The sequence below is a fragment of the Vulpes vulpes genome, chromosome 1, assembly GCF_048418805.1.
Source record: "Vulpes vulpes isolate BD-2025 chromosome 1, VulVul3, whole genome shotgun sequence".
Lineage (NCBI taxonomy): Eukaryota > Metazoa > Chordata > Mammalia > Carnivora > Canidae > Vulpes > Vulpes vulpes.
In genome coordinates this window covers 171,952,827-171,959,826 of record NC_132780.1, presented here as the reverse complement: position 1 = coordinate 171,959,826, position 7,000 = coordinate 171,952,827, and the positions used below count along the sequence as shown (strand labels likewise).

Below are 7,000 nucleotides of genomic sequence, written 5' to 3'. Positions count from 1 at the left end.
ATTTATCATTCAGTTCCCCCAAGTAGTCTTCCATTCCACCTATCTTTCAATGAACTGATAATTTTGATTAGATCAGTATTAACATTTTTTATGATTATGACCATGCAAACTTTATTCAAAGCTACTTGTATATCTTTTTGCTCTCCCTAGAGTAATTGACTTCTTTTTTATGTTCATTTTTTTTACATAACCTCAAGATTTTATTGTCTTCATGATACAACAAAATACGAAGCTTAGAACTGGATTACTTGGTCCTGTCTCTTCTTATCTCCTCCCAGTGCAAAATGCTTATATGTCTTAATAGCCAGCATTCTCTTAGATCTGCAATTGGGCTCAGTGCATTCAAGCCTTGGTGCAATCTTTGTAGTTTTCCTCTGGAAAATTGTCTTTGACTGCCCACCATAGCCACCCTGCTTCCTGTCCTAACATCACTCTCTGGGCAGAAAGAGAATCTTTGTTTTTCTTGTATTGTCACTTTGTGGGGTTGATGCTTGACACACTTCTTGCAGGAAGTCTGGTGGGTTCTAGGAACATTGACCATGTTTGTGAGAATGCTATTGGCCTGGAAAGGTTTTTTTATGATAGTTTTAAAAATCTATTTATCATTGATTTATACCCACACTTTCTGCTAATTCTTAAGTATTCTTTTGATAAATATTTGAGCACATGTGGTATGTCATCAATTTTTTTTTCTTTTTGGAGAATCTCTCTGGAGATTTCTAAACTTCTCTAATTTGGACCTGTTTCTTTCCAGGATTGTTGCATAGCTATCATCCAGGGCCTCCTTGCGCCATCATTTTGGGAATTTCCTCACTACATGTGAGTTGAATGCCTTGTTCCAGAATCTCACATTTTATTTCTTATTTGACTTATTTGACAGTTTGGAAGAATGCCTCTTCCTGCAGATTTCTGAGAAACAGTGCATGGGATATAAGCTTTGACATCTTACATTTCTGAAAACATCTTTACTCTACCCTCATATTTGACTGATGATTAACTGGATTTAAAATAAATTGTGTTGGATTCCATTTCCCTTGGAATTTTTGAAGACGTTCCATTTTCTTCAAGTTTCCAGTTTTGACATTGAAAAGTCTAATACAATTTTGATTCTTTTTTTTAGGTGTGCACACCACCTATTTTTAGCCTCTGAAAGTTTTTAGGACTTTTTCTTTGTTCCCAGTATTCTAATATTTATCCATCATATATCTAATTTTGAGAGATGGTTTTGCTCTGAATGCTTCTTATTAAAAGCATCCTAATTTTATTTTATGACTATAATATTTTCTTTTATTTCTCTGAGAATATTAAAGATAGTATTTTTCAAAGTTTTCTTTAAAACAAACTTTCCTTCAACTTTCTTTACTCTGAATATAGCTTTGGTCTTTTCTATTAGCTTTTGATATCTGAAGATATCAATATATATATCAATATATATATCGATCCTTGGTTCTATGTTTATTTAAGAATAGGGCACTAAAAAGCTGATGGGAACCTTTGTGAACATAGTTTGGGCTATTGACCATTGGTTTTCCAACAGGGATATTGACCAGGCAGTTTAATTGGAGAATTCCTGATGTCAGTGTCCTTTGGTCTGTTCTTTTGGGTTGTCTTATTTCTCAGAGAAGAATCTTCTGGTGTTCTGTCTGAAGGGAAAATGCATCACTAAAAACATTTTGGGATCCAGGTGGGAATAGGTCACTCAAGATTCTGTGTATACTTACCTAGACTTTGACTGACTTCTCTGTTTTTTTGTATGATAACTGTTCCCTCAGCTATATCTCGTTTCCCCTAGTCAAGAGATTCTGTTTAGTTCAAGCACTCTAAGTTAATAACCATTTATCTTTCTGTTTCCAGCTCCCTATTGTTATAATCTTTCTTTATGTTCTTTTTATCCTCATTAATATTTTTTATTTTAAAGATTTTTAAAGTCTTTCATATTTATTGTGATAAGTGATATGCTTGGATTTATGCTGCATGCTATCCTTTTTGTTTTCTAGTTTCCATTCAAGAACTTTTTCCCCCTCTGTTTGTTCTTTCTTGGATAGATCATTTTCTGTTCCATTTCTACCTCCATCCTGAGGTTTGGAAATTCTACAATCTTTGCATTATGTTTCTCATTTTTGGTGGTTGTTCTTAAAAATTTAATAGCAGTGAAAATTTTTCTAGCAATATTTTTAAGTCAATATCTGTATGATTTCTCCAAAAACGATAAGAACCTTAGAATCCTTATATTTCCTACTTCACTTCCCCCAGTTATTTACCATGTTGAGATTATCTGAGATTTTAGTTCCAGATTGTCAGAAATGTTTATGTACTTGTTATATTATTTTATTTATACCATTATGTTTTATATGTTATATAGTATAGTATATACATGGTATATAATGGATGTATTTATATCTTATAATTATATATACTATGATACAAATGACACAGTATATATATTATAGTATTATTCATATTATTATTTTTGCTTATCATTGCTTTTTTGGATCAAACTCTTAGATTCATTTTTTTGTTTGCCTTTTTGTCTTTTTTTTTCTGAATTAAAACTGAGTCATTCATTGAGAGAGAGTTTATTGGTTCAAAAAAATTCTGATTCCTTTTATGTTCAAAGATGTATTTATTTTGATTCACTCTTGAATGATAATTTTCTGGACCTAGAATCCTAGGTTAGTTTTCCCACATGATTTTTTTTTTTTTTGAGAAAGTGAGTGGGCATGGTGGGAGAGGGGCAGAGAGAGAGAGAATCTCAAGCAGGCTCCATGATCAGTGTGAAGCCTGACTTGGGGCTTGATCTCATGATCTTGAGATCATGACCTGAGCCAAAATCAAGGGTAGGATGGAATGTTTAACCAACTGAGTCACTCAGGCACACTCCCCATATGAATTTGTAAGAGATGACCCCAAGAAGACATTTTTGCATGTACTGTGGATGATGAGAAGGCCTATGTCAGTCTGACACTTGTTTCTTTATTTAGCATTAGAATATTTTTCCTTTGTGAAGCAATTGAGATTTTTGTCTCTCTCTCTCTTTGGAGTTCTGGGTATACACTATAATGTGTCTTTTTTTATTCATCCTGTTTGGCACTTCGTGGGTCCTCCCATCTTGGAGGTACTGTCTTCAGTTGTTGAAAATTGTCTTCCATTATTGTCTTGAATATTTACTCCCTTCAATACTATATAATCTCCTTTCTGGGATATTTAGATAAATATTAGAACATCTGGGTCTAACCTTTTAACTTTTTTTGTTGTACATTCAATGTCTTGAGTTGCTTTGTGGAAGAATTCCTCATTCTGATCATCTAGCTCATTAACTTGCCTTTTTTTAAAAAAACAGATTTTATTTATTTATTCATGAGAGACAGAGAGAGAGACAGAGAGAGAGAGAGAGAGAGAGAGAGAGACATAGGCAGAGGGAGAAGCAGGCTCCCTGTGGGGAGTCTAATGTAGGACTTGGTCCCAGGACCCTGAGATCATGACCTGAGCTGAAGGGCAGACACTCAACCACTGAGCCACCCAGGCAACCATATTTTTTTTTTATATAAATGATCAAATTTCTAGTTGTCAAGACTTATACTTGATTTACTTTATAGATGTCATATTCACTGTTATGATTTTGTGGACATTATTTTTTCCTAACCCAAAGGTTTATTCTGTTTGCTCTGTTTCCTCAGGGTGTGAACATTTCCGCTTGTTATGTTTGGTGATATTCTACATCAAATACTGGTGCCTCATGGTTTTACATTATTCTACAGATTGGAGCCTCCCTGTTAGCTTGTCCACAAAGCCTGCCTTTGAAAGAGGGTCAGTGACTGGAAGAGAGCTTATATCCAGAGGACAATGAATACCAGTTTCTCCTCCTTTTAGCCAGGGCTTAGTTCTGCATCCAAGACCTAAGTGCTGCAGTCATAATTTTTACAGGGCCAGCATTTTTGTTGCTCAACAGCACAGCCTGTGGGCAGGGTGGGGCACTTGTCTCCTTAGCTGCCTCAAGGCCTACTTCTCCCTCCAGTAACTGTCAAGTCTGAGCTTCAAACACATAGGTCTCCTTCTTCTTTTCTCTTTAGTCCTTTTTTTGCAAGTGTTTTGGTCTGTGGTTTCTTTCTTTGATCCCTTTTGACTTCTGCCTTTTATGAGTCCTCAAAGTTTCTGGTTCTATAAAGGTGTTCCTTGCTTTTCATTGTAGAAATGAATACTAAAAATTTTTTGTTGCTATTATTTCTGAGGATGGTCTGAGAAGGTAAGGCTATAGCTGGTGCTTAGTCTGCCATTCTGAATTTGAAGCTCCTCAATTTCATAAAGGAGCAGTCTTCAACTGGCCTTCTATGGCAGTAATACAGATGGCTAATAGAAACATCTTTTCTGGAGCTAAACTGTTCCTGGGTTTGGATTCTATCACTTACTAGCCAGTGACTGTAAGTAAGTTGCTTAATTTCTCTGTGCCTCAGTTTCTTTATTTAGCAAATAAGGATGATAGTAATAATAATACCTGCTTCAGAGGGTTGTTATAAAGATTGAATGTGTACCTGGCTTTTGTAAGGCCTCAACAAATGTCAGTCCTTTTAACTCCAGAAATTGGAAGGGGCTATTTGGCTCAGCTGGCTTTTAGCTCTTTGTGAATTATTTTGATGAGTGCCCCAGGTTCCATTTCTGTTTTTTGTATTAGTTGACCTAAATCTTGAAGTTTCATTGAACACTATAGTAGTTTTAAAGTACTGTTTCCCTATCCTGTGTCCTTTGTTCGTTTGATCATGTTTGCTTTGTCTTTTCCTGGTTCCTTTGGACTTTCTGTTCTTCTGTGATAGATGTTTATTAAAAAAACCAATCACTTTTCTACCATTTCAATAGGACACAAGATGAGGAAGGATTCATGATGCATATGCCCAGTTTTCCATCTTGAATCTGAGTCCTGGCTTAGGGAAAGCTAAATTTCCCAGCTAGAATTGGCATGTAACCTGTGGCCATTGGCAATGACACAGCATTTTATCCCTGAATACTGCACTGAATTACAGTTTTGTTTTTTTCTGGGTTTTTGTTTATTTGTTTGTTTTAATTTGCTTGCATTTCAATGACTCACAGTTTCTTCTTTCTGTGGCTAATCACACAACAGCATGGATATTTATGAAACTCAGCCACCCGTTCAGACTAGAACATTGGCACTTTTATATCTTCAGCCATAAGGCTGAGCAGCAGGTTCTGTTTCCAAGCTAGCCTCCTCAGTGTCTCACAGCCCCACATGTTCTGTTTCTTTATGGTTCACAACTAGGAAAACATGATTCTTTCAGGAAATTTTTCTTACATTGCTCCAAGAGCAAGCACAAGGTCTGGGACTAAGTAAACCTCTTTAAATTTTAAGATGGAAAAGGGCAAAAAAAGAGCAGAGTGTAATAAATTCAGATTGATTTGAATTTACTAGATTAGAAGCCACTCACTGGTTTAAAAACAACCATCTCCTAAGAGATTGAAGCGAGCTGTATTAATGGATACCACTCTCTGTAGGAAATAGTGCAGCTTGTGTACTATTAACACTTATCTTTTATAAATTGGGTCTGCATGAAAATGAATTTATGGGTGATAATAGTAATAGGTATTATTTAAGAGAAGAGTTTAACTTGCAAGGTGCTATATAATCACTTACATTCAAGAGTTAAAATGGTTTAACTGTTAAGTGTGGTGCTGGGGAAAATATTTGGGGCTGCAGAGAATTAACACAGATACCCTCTGTCTGTTTCCAACCAAATAAAGAGAGTCTCTTTTCTGAAATATAATAATCTTAGATTTAGCTGTGTGGGACACATTTCTCTAAGTAAAGATACAACTGATAGTCAATCTGGAGAGAAATACAAATAGCTACTGGAAAGCTATTATCCAGATCCTTAAAACTATGGTTTTAGCCAGAACTTTCTTACAAAGACATTGCTTTCACGTCTGTAATTACTAAGGTGTATAAATAGCCCCCAAATTAAAGCACAGTACTTTCTTTATTCCCTCTGCTCTGGAGATTAAAGTACACTTGACACCAGGGCAAGGCCTTGTCTATAATACTCTCATATCACTATGCCTACTTTGCTCAATTTAGACCCGAATGGATTGTATGTATTTTTTGGAGGATTTTTTTGGAGGATGCCTGCAACTAGGTGCTAAGTATTAGATGATTTTAAACCTGCAGAATGCCGAACCTTGCAGTTTTGTTCTCTTATACCCAAATCAGAAATACTCGGAGTGACTTCCATTTATTTCATTCACTACCAAACTAATACTAAGGATGGGTTAATAAGTTGGGTTAAAATGAATGAGTGTTTATTAATTAGCTAGCCCAAGATAGTTTTTTTTTCTTAAAGATTTTATTTATTCATGAGACACACACACACACACACACACACACACACACACACATAGAGGCAGAGACACAGGCAGAGGAGAAGCAGGCTCTAGGCAGGGAGCCTGACATGGGACTCGATCTTTGGTCTCTAGGATCACACCCTGGGCTGAAGGCAGCACTAAACCGCTGAGCCACCCAGGCTGCCCAGTCCAAGATAATTTTAAAGTTCACAAGAATTTGAAATGAAATATGGGGGTAGATTTCTGTTTAACTTTGACTCCTCCATAGATGGTGGCCCTACTGGTATTTAAAAATTGGGGTTGTGACATAATATTTCTAGCAGCTTTTTTACCTCAGAGTGGGAAGGCTTATTTGTCCCTGAAGAACAGAAATTTTCAAACTGTCCCAGGGATATCTGAGAGTTACCTGGAGGCTCTTGGGGTTTGTAGAAGAGGTTGGTTGTTGGAGAGAAGACAGCTGACTCAAGGCCAGATGCTACCCTGTTCCAAACTCATACCTTCACCAGCATAAACTCACAGGTTCTACTGATTTTATACAGATTGTGCTTCAACATAAAATTTCAGTAATAAAGATTGTTCTCCTCAAAATAAAATAAACAAATAAAACTCCCTCATGTTTGGAAACTGGCGCTTTCAAAGAACATGTGTGATTCTT

The 7,000-nt window shown here is 36.1% G+C and overlaps 1 pseudogene; it reads right to left on the bottom strand.

Moving 5' to 3' along the window:
* Nucleotides 1-233: 233 nt before the first annotated feature.
* LOC112926348 (large ribosomal subunit protein eL42-like) lies at nt 234-541 on the bottom strand (annotated as a pseudogene).
* Between the last annotated feature and the right edge of the window lie 6,459 nt (nt 542-7,000).